Genomic DNA, 17460 nt, shown 5'->3' with positions numbered 1-17460 from the left:
TCCAACTTAACCTACATTTTAATATTAAATCACCTATTAGCCAATGATTCACTCAAATTACCTGTAATCATTTATTTCTGTCATATCTTCTAGAGGTAGAACAGAAGCACACACTATTAACTAAAGTGGTAGAATTTGGGAAGATCACAGTTGTGAATCAGTCTAGAAAGGAAAGTTTCACCTATATCAACTTACTAGGTAGGGATATTGGAATGCCATCACGATCCCTGCTTTTTAGTCTGGGTGCAAAAATTGCTACTCTATGAGTAGAGTAACTTAAACAAGAAAGGATTGGTGGAGTGACTTCAGTGGTGGAGTACCTGTCTGGCAAACAGTACATCAAAACTGAAATGAACTTCCTAAAGATAAAATAAGAAAAGTAAAGAAACAACAACTCATACTGAGCATGTTTTCAATGCAAAGATTTACACTAAATTATTGTAGTTATAATGCCATCATTTATTTCTAGGGGCAAACACATTTTACATCAAGCCTAAGTGAAAAAATAACACAGTATTTACAAAGCTTTCATAAAACACAGGTCTGGCTTACAATGGTGAACACTTAAGTTTGCATGTGCAGTGGTGTTGCAGGGTTGTTAAGGTTTATGGAAGTCCATCCTTTTGAGGAACTTGACATGATGAAATTAGCTAACCATACCGTTCACTGGACAGATACTGCTGTTTTATATATATATACATATACATATATATATATACATATACATATATATGTATATATATATGTATATATATGTATGTATATATATATTAAGTGGCATATAAATAAAAATAAAAAATTTACAATAAATAAATTTAGTGAACAGATAACCTTTCCCACATAATTATTTTACCTGAATAAATCCATGTCTTATAGTCTTCAATGCTATATCACACTTAAATGATTTCTTATCCCCTTCAGCTTTTTTATAATATTGGTTTTTTTTGTTTTTCAGATGAAAAAGCCTGTCAATAACTATACTTGTATGACATTCCTTTCTTTAGAAAATGAAAAGCACATTGTGTAATCTGGCTCTTTATGTGTACTCAAAATCACCTTTCATAATTTCAAGTAAACATTGACTTAGACTTAGATCTCTCTCATTTTCTTCCAATAATACCTATGGGAAGGAGAAAATGAAGGATCATTCTGTTACTTTGGGAGCTTCTGTTACTAATCACTGCAATAACTATTATGAAAATGAATTTCTGAAATTATTAAGAGAGATGACTTGAAAGTTACCTTTCTACACACTCATGCTAGTCCCTCAACTAAATCATAGAACTTAAGTAACATTTTAGCTGGGACCCAGTGGCTTATGCCTGTAATCCTAGCAACTCAGGAACTGGGATCTGAGGGTGGTAGTTCAAAGCTAGCCCGGGCAGGAAATCCGTGACACTGTTATCTTCAATTAATCACCAGAAAACCGGAAGTGGCACTGTGGTTCAAATGGTAAAGTGCCAGCCTTTATCTAAAAAGCTTAGGGACATCGCCCAGGCCTCGAATTCAAGCCCCATGACCAAGAAATATAAAAAAGGAATAAAAGAGGGAAAAGCAACATTTTAATGCTAATGTGCACATATACACAAAAATTGTCTAGAAATAAAATTATAACAGCCCCTGGACTGGCAAAAAAAGAGATTAAAGTGAAATTGCCTTCAATCATTCACATAGACAATCTATACTGAAGGCAGGATATTGGAGCTCACATCACTAACTAAAGGGGTAGAAATTGAGAAGATCACTGTTCAGAACCAGTGTGCAAGGAAAGTAATAAGATTCTCATAACATCTTAAAGCCTGGCATGTTGGAATGCATTTGTGATACTAGTTACTTTGCAGACAGAGGTGAACAACTTAGCATCTGTTCAGCCCTCAGCATAATTGATAATCTATGAGCAAAGTTACTACATTGAAAAAAGGATTGTTCTAATGGTAGAATACTTGTTCAGCCAACAAAATATCTAAATTCACACTCATTTCCTAAAAGAGAAAAAAAAGCGAAGAAAGAAAGAGAAAAGAAAGAGAAAGAAAGAAAAATAGAATAGGAGGAGGAGAGAAGGAAAGGAAAGAAGGAAGGAAGGAAGGAAAGAAGGATGGAAGGAAGGAAGTTAAGACGGACGGAAGGAAGGAAGGAAGGAAGGAAGGAAAGGAAGGAAGGAAGGAAAAAAAGAAAGAAAGGAAGGAAGAAAGAAAGAAAAAAGAAAGAAAGGAAGCAAGGAAGGAAGGAAAAAAGAATAGAAAAGAAAGAAAGGGTGGAAGAAAGAATGGGAGGAAGAAAGAAAGGAAGAAAGAGAAGTATAAATAAAAACCTCAGCAGGTGTTAGATGTTAATAATGACCCTATATACTTTTAGTTATAAATGCCATCATTTAATTCCCTGGGAAGAGACATTTTGTATCAAGCCCTGTTGTATGGACTTGGGACCCATGAAAGACCACCAGAGACCACGACCAATGCAAACAGCAAAAGAGACATTTATTTGCAAGCTCAAGCTCAAGCTTGTTTCCTCCGCACATCAGTCCCTGAGCACAAAATCAGCACAGCTTTTATAGTACTGAACAAACAAGTTTAGGGAATTTGCACACAAGCAGTTACATGATTGGTTTGAATCCACCCTATCTGCTCTGCCCTCTTTCTGAACTATTGGTTTATCCTGTTCCTGGAACACTTGGGCAACTGTTCTTCTTTCTTAAGTGTGGGCAGGGTTGGTGACATCCTGTATTTTTTTCTCTATCTTGGGGTTACTCTGAGGGCAGCTTAGCACAATATGGTGTGGTTAATCTCAAATTGGAGTTACTTTGGCTCTTCTTTCTCTCCTCTTCTAGAACATCGGGGACCAATCATGGTCTCCTAATTGGCACAGCCTTCTATATTTAAAGTTTGGTATTGGGATCTCATAACTAATAGATGGACTGTGCTGATTCTGTTTTTACAAAGAACACCAGTCTACAAGGTCTGATTGTGAGTAACAAAATTAACAGTAACAAAGGCCCTTACATTTTCTTCCAGCAATCCTCACTCCGTATACCACACCTAACTTACCTTTATACCAGCTGTACTCGTAAGCTCCAATTTTAATACATATTCACACCATTTGCTACATACTTAAACTTTCTAATGTTTGTCTTCTTTATGAACATTTTAAGACAATCCTTACTTTTTAAATCCTTTCTTATCTAGAGGATAAGAATTTTCCCTAATTCCTTTCCTAAGTCTTTCTTTACTACACTCCGCTTCTTTACAATTCCTTGAGCTCCTTTGTGGCTAGAATTTAAAACTGCCCAATTTCCTTCAACTTGTGGAACCAAGTTATCTCAGAAAGCCTCAAGGCACCAATGGGATGAAAAGCTTACTAGATTTTAAGGCTAAGATTAGGGCTGGTTCTCATTCCTCCTCCTACTTCCATTGATTTAAAAAAAAATCTCTCTTTTATCTTTAAAACACACCCAGGAGGAAGCAGGTTATTACCATACCTGAGCCAAACTAGGCTGTGACCCTTATGTATGTAAGTCAAGCCAGTGATATACTTGACCCCAATATCCACTGTGGGAATAGAAAGGTTACTGGATATCACCAAAAGAATGTCCCACAAGATTTTAGTATCAGCAGCGTTCAACCAGGAAACATTTTCAGGTGATGGAATCAGGCAGGAGTTGAGTCTACTTTTACCAGGGTGGGGGTGGTCTGGGTGATGATATAGATTTCCTCCAGGTGACTGTCAAGCTGTCATTGAACTCTACTCATTAGGGTGTGCAGCAGCAGCAGCAGTAGCAGGGTTTCTCAGTGGCTCCAAGGGATTGTCACACCTCATGCTGGGCTACAAATTCCTACACAGACCTGTTATGGATACATTGCATAGGTTTGGCAGGCTATGACCCCACTAGTTTTTAAGACTATTTAGAAAATATCCCAGGACAATTGACCAAGATAACAATTTTTTAAACGAGATAGTTCTTTTAATAAGGCTAGGATTTTCTAGGCAGATATAGAGAGCTCAGGCTTGTACTATTCTTTCCCATGTCTTTTCCTTCTGTCTATTTTACCACATTTTTTAAAAAGTGACTGTGATCTCTTGTTCTTAAAAGGGGATGATTGGCAAAGATTCATCTTCTGTCACTTCTTCAAGCTGACTCAGGGGTGTTGATCCTACCTAACCAGGAACCTATATTCTTAGCCTATTTTACAAAGAGGTTACCAGGATTAGATGTCATTAAGAACAACATTTTAACTTTTGACAAATTCACAGACCTTTTTCTAACTACAGCAGAGTAGATTATTTAGTCTTCTGGTTTGCAAAAGGCTCTTTCTGGATGGCTTAGTAATGTGATCTCTAGTAACCTAAGAATGTCTGAGTTACCTATGCAGGCCTTCAGACAGATATCAATAGAAACACACTCTCAGGTTTACAAACTTTTTCCTGAGCAGATGAATTTCATGTAGCTGGAGTCAGCTCAAAAGTTACTGCCAATTAGAGTTTTGGGCACATACAGAGGTTGGAATATAAACTATCCTCCACATTTTACAACCTTAGATTTTTAGTGCTATCACAGATGACTGACTAGTTCCTGTCCCTTACAAGGTAGTCATAGACTTTAGGCATGCTTACAAACTATCTTCCCATGACCTCCTGATTCTAACCAATTTTTGAAGGGCCACATACAAATGACTCTATGATCTGACATTATTTCTGCCATTCAAGCAGTGGCTTACAATCTCTGGATGCTCCTCCATTGCTTTTGTCCCAGGAGTGTCTTCTCCACACTGGGAAAAATGCCTCATTGGCATTTCCCTTAGTTGGTTGCTGGACTTGAACTCAGGGCCTGAGTGCTGTCCATAAGCTCTACAGCTCAAGGCTCACATTCTGCCACTTTAAATCCTAAAGCAGCTCTGCTTACTCTTTCAGCCTTCTGCTGGCTGAATAGAGGCGACAGTCTCACACGGACCTTTTCCTGCCCGGGCTGGATTCAAACCAATTGCAAATCAATGAGTCGCAAAAATGCCACTTTACTCCAATTAAAAGCAAGAAGGTGATCAACATAGAAGTAGCTTTTAAGCATATCCTTACCTGAAACTTACTAAGAACCAAAGTTACATCTGACAAACTTACAAGAATCCTCACTTCTTTTTGTGAGCCTGCTGGGAACTGTTAAAAAAAAATACCTATGAGAGCAAAGTGAAATAGTAATTAAGCAATTATTTTGGTAATCCTAATTTTTCCTTTTTGTACTTTGAGGGAAATGTTTAGAATAATTTTACTTTTAAACTTTATATACAGAAATCCATTCCTAATTTATGAGCCTCCTATTAATCTGTTTTAATATTCTGTACTTTAGTTTTTAGCTGCACTTTGAAAAATCCCTTGAACTCTAAAGGCTAGGTGTGTTACTCATTTTCTCTTGGCTGCTTGTTTTAAAACAGATACACATGAAATCGTTTAAACTCAAATAACATATTTTCTTAATCAAAAATTACAATCACCATCATTTTACCAAGAATCTAGCCTTAACACCTTTATGCCTTAAAAAAAAAAAACATATCCAATGGCAGAATATCATTGAGAGCAAATCACGTTGAACAAATAAACTTTTTAACCCTCTTTTTAAGCCCTTCTTACTTTTAATTTTAACACATCCAAGGGGCAGTTTTAGCAATGCTAATCGGATCTTCACATCACTCATTTTTACCATCATGTCTCCAGTGTCTATCTGCAGGAAATAGTGACAGAATAAAGATGGGCCACTTGGCCCTTCCTGTGGAAAGGGCACGCACCCAATCTGACTCTTTAGCATTAGATGAACTGTGTTTTTGCCAGCTTGTCCTGTTTCACCATGCGTGGACTCCTCCCATGGCCTGTTCCACCATGCATGACCAGCTAAACTGCACTTCTGCCTGTTCACCATTCACTCCTAAAGATAGGTATTCTGTTAGCTTCTAAGTTTCTCCTTTTTGTTAAGCCAGATATATTGATTACTGTATAAACAGCTTTATGCATTTGAAAATACCAGATTTTCTAATTTTTAAGTTAAAGAATCCTTAAAAAACCTATTTTAAACAATGTGAAAATGCTTTAAAAATGTTTTGGTAATGTCCAAATCTCATAACCGTTTGAATTTTAAACTTAAACTCACACAATTTTTACAAAATGCTAACAATTTCTATCATGAACATGTTCACAAACACATACAAAACACACTCAAATCTTTAAGCACCCCAAAATCAAAATCAGTTGTATGTACATTTTCCAAAGTTTTCAAACAAAAATTTAAGACAATATTTCTTTTAACTGAAGTAATTTTTTAGAGCTTCATTTTCCCAGGGCTTGATTGTTAGCAAGGCATTTCACCAATTGGTCTTGAATCCCTTCTGTTGGAGGAAGGATGTGGGGCGCAGGGGGGGGGGAACCTGAAACTAAACTGGCCTGATTTTTATCCAATTTTATTTTTAATTATTTATTTTTCTTAATTTTTTTTTAATTGTGAAAATACTGTACAGAGGAGTTACAAATACATGGGCAAGATAATGAGTACATTTCTTATCAAGCATTATAGCCTCCTCTTTGTTTCCTCTTCCCATCCCTTCCCATCTTACCCTGCCTCCTCACCCAAACCTCCTCTCTTCCTACCCCCCCCCACCAAAGTTGTAAAGGTCGTTTTCAACATAACGACTTGTACATCTCTTTGTTGCAATGGGTCCACCTGTATCCTTATTTAAGCGATTTATTTTTTCCCTTCCCCTCCACAAATTATACCGACATCAAATACAGTGAAAGCAGAGGTTATACCATGGAGGAGTGACATACAAAGCAACACAGAAATAATCTTATAAACGTGTTAGAAACAATCGCAGGAAAAAAATAAACATTTGAATACATATCTTAGGGTTCATTTCCCTAACATCAACTTATCTGACCTTTCTGCTTGACTCATGCATATACTACTTATTGAATATAAGGGAAACCATGGAAACTATCTTTTTTTGAACCTGGCTTACTTTACTTAATATAATTTTTTTCAAGTCTTTCTATTTACTAATAAATGGGGCAATGTCATTCTTTCTGTTGGAAGCATCAAATTCCATTGTGTATATATACCATATTTTCTTGATCCATTCATCTACTGAGGGGCATCTGGTTTGGATTCATATCTTAGCTATGGTAAATAATGCTGCAATAAACATAGTCGTGCTGGTAGCTTTAGTGTGGTCTTGTTTGTGATCATTTGGGTAAATGCCCAAAAGTGGGTTTGGAGGGTCATAGGGGAGCTCAAGGTGATTCAAAACTTTGGCAAAATATCAGGGTATAAAATTAACCCTCAAAAAGCAATGGCTTTTCTGTATGCCAACAATGAGAAAAGTGTGTCTAAAATTAGGAAAGCAACTTCATTTGTAATAGCCCCAGAAAAAATAAAATACCCAGAAATTAACTTAACCAAAGAAGTGAAGGACCTCGGTGATTAAAATTTTGAAAACTTGAAAAAGGAAATCAAAACAGAACTTAGAAATTGGCAAAAAACTTCCATGCTCCTAGATTGGAAAGATCAACGTCGTGAAAATGGCAATACTTCCCAAGGCTATTTACAAATTCAGTGCGATACCTATCAATATTCCAACATCATTCCTCAAGGAAATAGAAGAGGCAATCCAAAAATTCATATGGAATAATAAAAGACCCCAAATAGCAAAAACAATCCTCAACAGAAAGAACAGTGCTGGAGGAATATCAATATCAAATTTCAAACTCTACTACTAAATCCACTGCAATCAAAGCAGCTTGGTCCTGGTATAAGAACAGACCTCAGGACCAATGGAATAGAATTGAAAACCCAAATAATTGTGAAGCGAAGCATCAGTTTCCTTTTCATTGGGCACCAGCATTGGATGTTGCTGGCAGATCAACAACACCTTTGCTTCATGTAGTACAGATATGTCCATTCATGTCTGCAAATTAGGACAACAGATATCTATTAAAACATTCCAGGGACATACAAATAAAGTAAATGCTATCAAGTGGAACCCCACTGTCAATCTTCTGGCCTCCTGTTCTGATGACATGACTTTGAAGATATGGAGCATGAAACAAAATAATTGTGTACATGATTTGCAAGCACATAATAAAGAAATTTATACTATCAAATGGTCCAGCAGGACCAGGGACAAATAATCCAAATGCCAACCTTATGTTAGCAAGTGCGTCCTTTGATTCTACTGTTATGTTATTGGACGTAGGCCTAGGGATTTGCATCCATACTTTGACAAATCACCAAGAACCTGTGTACAGTGTTGCTTTCAGTCCCGATGGCAGGCATCTGGCAAGTGGTTCTTTTGACAAATGTGTGCACATCTGGAAAACAGACAGTTGCTCTAGTTCACAGCTATAGGGGAACAGGTGGAATTTTTGAAGTTTGCTGGAATGCAGCAGTAGACAAATTTTGAGCCAGTGCATCAGCTGGTTCAGTTTGTGTATTAGACCTTCAGAAATAGCGCTACTAGTTGGAAGCCATGGACTGACTATGAATGTGTACATAGCCAAAATGACTGTCCGTGGCCCATATACTGCTACAGTCCCACCTAAACCATGGCCATTCCACTACAGACAAATCTAAGAGAAGTATAACCATGCAATGTATATACAAAATTGCACTCTGAAGATGACAGAGTTTTGTCACAGCTTGTGAATTATTTTCACCAAGTGCTGGAATCTAATCTGCTGTGCCCCTAAAATAGCATTTAGAAGTTGGGATAAAAAAAAAAACAGAAGAGAGAAATAAATATACGCTATAAAAGCAGACCATATAGGTACCAGAGTTTGGATACTAATGACAGCCTTGTTTCTCCTCTTTGAATCAATCAGCAGACACCATTGATTGTATTCTTTTTTCCCTTCATTAGTGAGCAGTTTGTATGTACAGAGAAAATGGATGTAACAAAACTTGCAGCAGTAGTTTGTTCTTGCTTTTAATTTTTTTTTAATTTAATTTAATTTTTTATGAACATACTGTACAGAGGGGTTACAATTACATGGGCAGGATAATGCATATATTTCTTATCAAGCATTGCAGCCTCCTCCTTTGTTTACCCTTCACATCCTTTCCCAGATGGTCCCCGCCTCCCCACCCAATCCTCCTCCCCTCCCCCCGTCCGCACCAACATTGTAAAGCTCGTTTTCAACATGACAACTTGTACTTCTCATTGTTGCAACAGGTCCACCTGTATCCTTAAAAGACTTGTTTTTCCCCACCTCCTCCACAAGTTATACTGACATCAGATATAGTGAAACCAGGGGTTATACTGTGGGGGAGGGACATACAAAGCAACACAGAGATAATCTTATAAATGCGTTAGAAACAAATGCATGAAAGAAAAAACACATTAAATTACATATCTAAGGGTTCATTTTCCTAACATCACCTAATCTGAACTTTTCCACTTGACTCATACATATGTTAGATCTTGCAAATAAGGGAAACCATGGGACCTATGTTTCTTTGGGCCTGGCTTACTTCACTTACTATAATTTTTTCCAAGTTTTTCCATTTCCTAACAAATGGGGCAATGTCATTCTTTCTGATGGAGGCATAGAATTCCATTGTGTATATATACCACATTTTATTGATCCATTCATCTACTGAGGGGCATCTGGGTTGGTTCCATATCTTAGCTATGGTAAATAATGCTGCAATAAACATAGTTGTGCTGGTAGCTTTAGTGTGGTCTTGTTTGTAAACATTTGGGTATATGCCCTAAAGTGGGATTGCTGGGTCATAGGGGAGCTCTATGTGAAGTCTTTTTAGGAACCTCCATACTGCTTGCCAAAGTGGTTGAACAAGTTTACAATCCCACCAAAAATGAAGTAAGCTTCCCTTCTGTCCACATCCCTTCCAGCATCTGTTGTTGTTAGAGTTCTTGATTTTTGCCATTCTAACTGGTGTGAGGTTGTATCTCAATGTTGTTTGGATTTGCATTTCTTTTATGGCTAGGGAGGTTAAGCAATTCTTCATGTGTCTATTGGCCATCCTTCTTTCTTCTTCAGAGAGGTTTCTCTTTAAGACTTTAGCCCACTTATTTATTGGGCAATTGGTTCTTTGAGGATTTGTTGTTGGGGGATTTAATTATTTGAGTTCCAAGTATATTTTAGATATGAGACCCTTGTCTGTTGTATGGCTAGTGAAGATCTTCTCCCAATCCGTGGGCTTTCTATTGATCTTGCTATCTATGTCCTTTGCCATGCAGAAGCTCAGCAACTTCATGCAATCCCATTTATCCAACCTTTCTTTGATTTGTTGTGTTTCCGGGTCTCTATTAAGAAAATTTCAGCCTGCACCAAGGAGACCTAGGGTTTCTCCTATTCCATCCTGTATTGTTTTCACAGTGTCTGCTTTGACTTCGAGGTCTTTGATCCATTTGCTGTTGATTCTGGTGCAAGGTGATATATAAGGATCGAGGTTTAGTTTTCTACAAATAGTTAACCAATTTGCCAGCACCATTTACTGAAGAGGCTCTCTTTCTTCCATTCTATTGTTTTCGCTCCCTTATTAAAGATTAGATGGCTATAGGTCTGTAGTTTCATTTCTGGGTTTTCAATTCTATTCCATTGGTCCTGAGGTCTGTTCTTATGCCAAATTTTGTTTTTGGTTTGTTTATGGATGCATGAAGTATGGGAGTGAATCAGTTTCTTGTTTATATTTTTTTTCACCTTTTAAACAATAAAAATTTTCTTAAAAATAATTTAAAGCGTTCTTTAGAAGAGGTAGATTTTTGGTCCATTTTTGGCTCCCAGAGCATATGTTCAACTGGTGCATATTGTGGAGAGTGGCATTGGACATTAAATGAAAGCATAGGACTTTGGTCATGTCAATCTAGATGAGACATCCATTAAGAAGGATATTATGCTCTGTTTCTGTTTCTCTTTCTCTTTCTCTCTCTCTGTCTCACTATATTTTATTTTAGTGATGTGGCTTAAATACAATAGGTTATTTTGGGGGACATATTTCTGCCAATTAAAATCTAGAGGGGCACAAATGTTTTGCTTTTCTTTAAGGACCATTGAAGATACAAAAAAATCTTCTGATGTTTTGTAACCATAAGTAAATTATGGATAAAATGTGCACTATTGCAAAAAGGAGCAAAGTAGTTTGGGGCTTTTAAAAAATTGTTTTGCTTTGATTTTTAAAAGAGTAAAATATTTCTGGATGAGGAATAGCTTCTCAAAGTGTCCATCATTCTGTATAGAAGCTTAAATATGTAATGTAACCAAACTCCAGTATTAAAAATCTCTCATGTTATTTTCTTTTATACAAAGCAAGATAATGGCATATAACAACTGCCATTACATGGAAAAATGTTTGCTACCTTAGTTTCAAAACAATGTTTAAGACAAAAGACTTGCTTCAAGGTGTTTTTAAATAGCAGTAATTCAGAATTTGAAAAAGAAAAAAAAAGTGATTGCACTAACGTCACTGATGCTTTGACTCTGCATTTTTGGTACTCGTGACTACATATATATGTCTATATATAGATAGATTTACGCTATTTTTTTCCCCAGAAATCACTACTATATCCTGTCCCTTACTCTGTTTATATCAAGTATTTTCTTAAAAAATATAGGTATAAAATCAAATTTCCTCTTGTGCTCATGCAGCTAAAAGTAAAGAAATAGATAAATGTTAGCATGAGCCATGCCTATGTGTATGATTTAAGAAGGTTTGTCATGATCTGCATAAGAATCCAGGACTATCAATTTTAAAGAAAGTAGTTGTCAAATTTTTATCTTAAAAATTTTTAATTAAGGATAAAGCTTAGCAAATTTATAACACTACTTCTGTTACTAATTATTTTGAGGGCTTTACTAGTAAAAGTTTAACCTATGTTCTAAGTTGAACTATAAATTGATTTAACCCAAGTAATGCAACTCTTTATTTTCAGCATCTGTTGTTTTGTTATTTTACAAAATAGCATTGATTGAAGCAAGTCTTAGTTTACTAAGGTAGGGTAGCATTTGCTATTGGTGAAAAGAATAATTTCACTATACTATGATACTGTAATGTTTTTAAAAATTTACATCCAGGGAGACAGTCATTCACGATGGTTTTGTGCCAGTTTTTTTTAGGGTTTTGGATCACGTTAGAGTTATTTAGAACTTAACAGCCCTGTGACTTATGTAGGAAACCTAATATGCTGAGTATCTGGCACTTGATATCCTGCTTTTATTGCTAGAGGTCCACATCTGTGTTTGACTTCTCTTGTTGTTTAAAAAAATAAATAAAAATAAAAAAATCTGTGCAATAATTTTTAAACATGCTCCCAGGAATATACACAAATGTTTTGAGTATTTTTAAGCTGCATTTTCCTTTAGGGATGCATGGCCAATTGCACTGAAAATAAATCTGAAAGTCAGCTGTGATTATTGATAGTACTTTTTATTTTGATATGGACAATTTATTCATTTGGATACAGTTAATGACTTTTTCCCAGCTGATTTAAAAGATAGTCAAGAAATTCTGCAATATAGCTGCCAAAATAGACAGCTACATTTTTATGATATTGTCATCTTTTCTGTTTTTTTATTCTTCTGCTATTTTACTTAAATCATAATAGCCAAGATAGGACATACATTTAAAGACTATAAATTCAGAGCTTTATTATCCTGAAGTCTAGGGTGTTTCAAGTATAATCTTCTCTGAAAGGTTTCCATGTCATAAGCTGGTTCTTCATGAGCATCCATGTTTTGTGAAATTAATGTGATGCATGTTGTTGTTGTTGTTTGCAAGGCCTGGACATTGTCCCTAAGCCTTTTGTGCTCAAGGCCAGCACTGTACTACTTGAAGCAAAGGGCTAATTGCTGTTTTGGAGTGGTAAATTGGAGATAAGAATCTAACATGAACTTTTCTGTCGGGGCTAGATGTGAAAACAGTTGTTAGATCTCAGCAGCCAGAGGAGCTAGAATTATAGGTTTGAGTTACTGGCACTTGGTTTGATGATTTTTTTTTATTTTAATTATGTTTTAAGATGTTTGTTTCACTTTAATGCACACAATTCCATATATATATATATATATATATATATATATATATATATATATGATGACAAAATCCCTCTAAAAATGTATGAATTTCTACCCATATCATTTACACACACACACATATATATTTCTGAATATATAGACTCCCTTAAAAACTTTTATGCTACTATTTTTTACCCTTTTCATTTCAAAGATATATAGTCTATTTTTCCAAAATTTTCCTAGATTAAAATGACTAATATATCAATAGAAAGTAGAATATATTATTTTCAAGGTAATTTTAGATATACACATGATCTTGTAGTAATATTTATAGTATATTACTTGAAAAAATTCTGTTCAAACCATTAACTATTTGTGTGTAATGACAGGGAGAGAGGAAGTTAGTTCATACTGGTTAGGAATGTGCAATGCTTCAAAAATCTGTTCAATAATTTGTTATAATCACATAGTCAAGCTACCTGGCATGGCTTAGTTTTTTTGTTTCTTAATTTATTCAAAATTTTAACATGGATGCATGCACAGTGGTAATATTAAAATTATTAATCAAAATACAAATAATACAAAATCATAGACACATACCAGGCTTTCAATAATTAGCACTTATCATGTTAATAGTAATTTTGTTGAAGATGATGGTGACCACAGTGACCCTGATAATGACAATGTTATGATTGAAAAGGAAAAATTTTTAGACATCTTTGAAGCTAGATTTCCCACATTGAATACATAACAATAAACAGAGTTGGATTACATACAATAAGAATAACAAGAGGAGAGTTTAAATATCAAGAAATACAATCACATAATCAGGTGAGACAGTAAATCCCTAATGTTATTCTTGCAGTCTCTCTAATGTATATTCACATTTCTTGGTGGTATTGTTTGCTTATAAATAAAATCGTTTATTTCCACATGTTTATTATCCCACTTAGATAAAATATAATAAGCTGAGTGCTTTGTTATCAAATGATCTTGTTTGTTCTAGCCTTGGGAACTTAGGAGAAAGCCTTTCACCACCCACATAGCCAGTGGCTTAGTTATATATCCTTAGAAGTTAACAACACATTCGTCAAGCATGCTTCACTCATTAGGCAGAAATCCTTGTTCAGTTTTAGTTCCTATCCAGTTCACTGAAGAAAATCTATGTATAAATTTATGAAGAACACTTGGCAACACATACAGCAATAAGAAAATTTTGGTGGACTAAGATTAGTTTTCAACCTAGTGTGATTATTTCAAGTAACATTCTCATATAGATACTATTCAATAATGAATGTTTTCCAGTGATATGTTGAGTATGTTCTTCAATGCAACTGTAGACACATGACCCAATTTACATAATACACTTACATATCTGTAGTTGCCTTAAAAAGACACAGCCCTTAGAGCCAGGAGTTAAAATTTATTTTTATTTCTGCATGAAACAATTTGTGACTTTATACCAACAAACTGAATTTGACTCTTTCCTTATTTGTAAGCTAAGGTGGAAAATGTAAGGACTCTTCACTTTTCTTTTTTCTTGCTCTAGGAGTAAGCAAATGTATTATTCAATATTTCTGGTAGATTACATCCATTTACAAATGAGAAATGTAAGGCCAACAGTCAATGTAGTGAGTAAATAATGATACTAAAATTTGTGTCTGAGCTCTTCCCTCTGCATACTTACAAGAAGCAGTAATTTGTTGATTGAGAGGACTAATATGAAAAGACTATGGGGAAAAAACATACTTTGCAAATAGTTCTTTAAGACTAGGTGACCAGTGATGAGTACATGAAATAGACTTGTGTCAGTGGCATAGAAAGGAGTACATAGAAATGATATTAGTGCTGGGCCCCAGAGGCTCATGTCTGTAATCCTATCTACTCAGGAGGCTGAGATCTGAGGATCACGGTTCAAAGCCAGCCCGGGCAGAAATGTCCATGAGACTCTGATCTCCAAAGAAAACCACTAGAAAACTCGAAAATGATGCTGTAGCTCAAGAGGAAGAGTGCTCACCTTGAGCTGAAGTGCATAGGGACAGCACACAGGCCCAGAGTTCCAGCCCCACGAACAACAACAAAAAAAGAAAAAAGAAAAGAAAAGAAAAAAGAAATCAAATTAGTAACAGAAACTGAGAAAATCTTGAACATTCATCTTATATAATGGGTGGAGTAGAAGGGTAAGAAGAAATCTAAAGGGTTCTACATCTATGGCCAGGCAAATGTGTTAGTGATATTCTTGGGGATAAGGATTACAGGTGAAAATGATGGAGTATGGGAAGAAACTCTCTGATAGTTCTAAAGTTTATATTAAACAGATACAAAGATAAGTCTGTCTAGATATCATCAAAATATCCATGACTATGAATATGAAAAAGAATGATAAAATTGGGGGCATTTTTAAAGGGAAGAGGAAAAGAAAAGTTATGACATAAGTGTAGCAATGTGAGTACCAATGTGGACAAGATTGGAAGAAAGAGATAAGGAGACAAGAAAGTAATAAAAAACAGATTTACAGAAGTGAAGAAAGGAAAGAATTTGCAGGAAGAAAAGGTCAAAACTGTTACAGAGACATTGAAGGAAATATGCTATTTGGATTTGAAAACTAAAAGGACATAGACTAGTTTTTATTTATTTATTTATTTATTTGTGGGGGGGGGGGAGGAGGTCCGGTCATGGGACCTGAACTCTGGGCCTGGGCACTGTTCCTCAGCAATTCAGCTCAAGGCTAGTGCTCTACCACTTGAGTCCCAGCACCACTTCCGGTTGTTTTTTTTTTTTGCTTATGTGGGGCTGAGGAATCGAACCCAGGGCCTCAGGCATGCAAGGTAAGCAATCTACCAGTGAGCCAACTTCCTAGCCCGATAGACAAGTTCAATAAAAACAGTGTTTTGGTGAACTGGTAGAGATGTAAGTCATATTGATGAAATTTTGAGATATGAATGTGAAGCCATCAAATTCTAGATCCATGAATTCAACAGATCCTGTTGATTTTAAATGTTGGGAACAAATGCTTTTATCCTGACCTTAGAAGTATTATACAGATGTAACTGTCATGACCTTTACTTAGATATATTCTGTGAATATTTTTGAAGACTGTTTAACCAGGAGATTATGGATTGAACTATAGCACAGACAAGCCTAATTTGCCCTACAGTTCCAATGAGTGACCCATGTATCTACATCAGTTTGGAATTTTATTGAAATATTGTTAGATATGTTTGGTTATCTTATCAGGCTATTCATTATAAATGTAGGACAAGTACCACCAAGTAAACGTTGAACATACAGTTTTACTGATGTTACTGAAGACTCCGCAAATTGATTCTTCTTTAGAATAGAAAATGCCTTAATAACCATTGATACGTCATAACTGTCATATACTCTATTTAAATATAATTCTTGTTATGGATATCTCCATGCTGAAATAACCCTCTCAATGAACCTGCCACAAATTCTTATATGTAGGAAGTGCTCTTATAAACTTCAAGCTTTCATTGAATGGAAGAGTTCAGACATTACACTCACCACAAGGACTAAATGCCTAAAAAGATAAGACATTTTGTTTTAATGCCTTTCTTTCATTTTCTGATACACATATGAATTTAGGGAAGGATCCTGATGTAACAATAATACAATGGTGACTTGTAATAACACAACATCTAGGATCTAGTGTTAATTCAGTTACTTACTAATTAGCTCCAAAGTGTGTGGATATTTATATTTCTCCTGGGTAAACTAATGAGCTCCAAGAAAATATCCATAAGGAGCCTTTCAATTCAGATATCACTGTTTGTATTAAAATGCCTTAAATTCTACACCCTCTAATATGGGCGTAGAGTTATACTGTGGAATTTTTCTCCTCAGAGAGTGAGTACTACCCTATTAGTTAACATGGACAAAGTACCTTCATACATAGACTGGGTGTTTGCAAACAAAAAGTGGTAGTTGAACAATGTTCTTAGCAGTTTGTACAGAATAAATGGAAATAGAGCAACTGTGAAATCAAAAGGAACATGCAAAGAGACAAAGGTACAAAGTAGAATGTGCCAAGAAAATGCTGATGTACAATTTCAAATAATGTGCTCAGGTGTGAGGGTGTATTCAAAGTACAGCCTCAGATAATATACTTGGATACCTTGAGAAAAAACTGCATTAAACTATTCAGGGATTATCATACAAGTAGAAACCTGTTACACTGACTCTCTAATCAGTCACAACATCATTAATTTAGGAAGTATTTTCCAAGAGCATACTGAGAAAAAGAGGACTCATCACAATTATTGTTCAGGTTGAAGTAACGACAACACATAAAGTTTCTTATAAGTCTTCATTTATTTTGGAGCATTAAAGTGGGAAAACGCCAAGTAAATATTTTGCATGTATCTAAATTAAGTGGGACATATTATATTGGTCTCTCTTTAACTTGGAAGTTATATTGTACCCTAAGTTGGGACAATG

The sequence above is a fragment of the Dipodomys merriami genome, unplaced genomic scaffold (assembly GCF_024711535.1).
Source record: "Dipodomys merriami isolate MVZ:Mamm:240054 unplaced genomic scaffold, mDipMer1.0.p SCAF_419, whole genome shotgun sequence".
In the NCBI taxonomy this organism is placed as follows: Eukaryota; Metazoa; Chordata; class Mammalia; order Rodentia; family Heteromyidae; genus Dipodomys; species Dipodomys merriami.
Note: the sequence above shows the minus strand (reverse complement) of the source record.